At 45.9% G+C, this 1,564-nt stretch overlaps 1 non-coding gene across 1 annotated transcript; it reads right to left on the reverse strand.

Moving 5' to 3' along the window:
* Positions 1–704: 704 nt before the first annotated feature.
* Positions 705–839, reverse strand: LOC113595898 (small nucleolar RNA SNORA70). Its single transcript, XR_003416557.1, has one exon. It is a non-coding gene; the product is annotated as a small nucleolar RNA SNORA70 (small nucleolar RNA).
* Between the last annotated feature and the right edge of the window lie 725 nt (positions 840–1,564).

A 1,564-nucleotide genomic window follows, 5' to 3' on the forward strand; every position in this document is an offset into this window, starting at 1 on the left:
CCTCATTCAGTGAAGGGATAGGGTCCTGGTCTTCTCTAATTGGATTAAATCTCATTTCTCCGTGGAACAGTTTTGACTATTTTGACTATGGCCATGTAAGACACATGGTTAAATCAAGTTCATTGACTTGAATAACTGGGATTTAAACCCATAGCTACACACCAAGCCAGCCAATGTTCCAGTCACATTAAACAGTTTGTTCTTCATCACATTCTCCGTGCATATTTTCTTCAGATCTGGCATTCAGCTGGAATGCATCAATATGATAGTAAGTTATTAAAAATTTTTTTGACAGGAAGTAGGATTTATTGGTGGGCATGAATAAGAAGGGAGTAGGGCCGAGGTTCTCATGGGTGCAGAACCTGCCATTTGTCCAGGGGGCCATGATTAGGGATATTTGACCCCAAGCCATCGGGGATAAGATGCTTGTCAGCCACCATCTCTTCAAATTCATCCACGTTAAACTTAGTAAAGCCCCACTTGGAAATGTGGATCTTCTGGTGGCCAGAGAACTTGAACTTGGCCCTGCATAGTGCCTCAATCACACGCTCCTTGATCTGCAGGTGGGTACAGACGGACAAGATGGCTTGGCCAAAGTGGACTCTGGCCACTGCACCCTGGGGCTTCCTAACGGCATCCCACATACCTGCCTGGAGCCTAGATTGGGGATAGCATGAGGTCAGACATCAATGTCCCCTGAAAAGGACTGTCTCCAAGGTTCCATAGGGCAACCCATCCAATCACCAGGCTGCATACACTACTAAGGAGCCTACTGTTTGCAGCCCTTGCACACTGGGCCCCCAAGGGGAAAAAGCACAAGTTATTAAAATATAAAACACTCTGTTCCAGTTGGGAAATAACCACATTTTTGATGGGCCCCCAAATGCTCTTAACCACCATAAGACCCACTCAGACATCTCCTCAGATAGTTTCCATAATTTAGTAATTAAAGGGGAACAGCCAGGACCCTTGAAGACCCTGCTTCGGCACTACAGCCAGCATTCATTCTGATTCGTCATGTACCAATGGTATGCCAGTGGTTAAGAATTGTATTAGTCCTAGATTTTTCCCTTCCATGTTTTTGTTCATACTATTTTTTCTGCCTTGAATGTTCTCTCTCTTTTCATCTGTTCACCTCGTACCTTGTGCATGTCACAAGGAACTGGCTTACACAACTGTGGAAGTTGGAGAAGCAGTCACTATAAGGCTGTCATCTGAGGCTGGAGCTTAAAGTGCATGTGGCAGGCAGTCAGGAAGGCTGGCACCCCAAGCAGAAGGAAAGGTCAAAACCTTGTGTAATCCTGCCTCTCACCTTGGTGATGAGAGTATTCCTCAGAAGCCAAAAGCCCTTTATCACAGAGCTAAACATACATGGCTGGCCTGGAAGTCAGAAATGCTAAAGGAGGATGCAGGGTGAGGGTGAAGCAATCACAGACCCAGCCGCTGCATCACGCCAGCAAGGTAAGTTAGCAGATCCGCAGTGACTTGTATGTATTACAAATTGGCTGCTGCTGTCCTTCTGCCATTAGGGATAATCTCCCTCGTGCTTTACCCTAAATAGAAA

This window comes from Acinonyx jubatus, chromosome D4, assembly GCF_027475565.1.
Source record: "Acinonyx jubatus isolate Ajub_Pintada_27869175 chromosome D4, VMU_Ajub_asm_v1.0, whole genome shotgun sequence".
NCBI classification, from domain to species: domain Eukaryota; kingdom Metazoa; phylum Chordata; class Mammalia; order Carnivora; family Felidae; genus Acinonyx; species Acinonyx jubatus.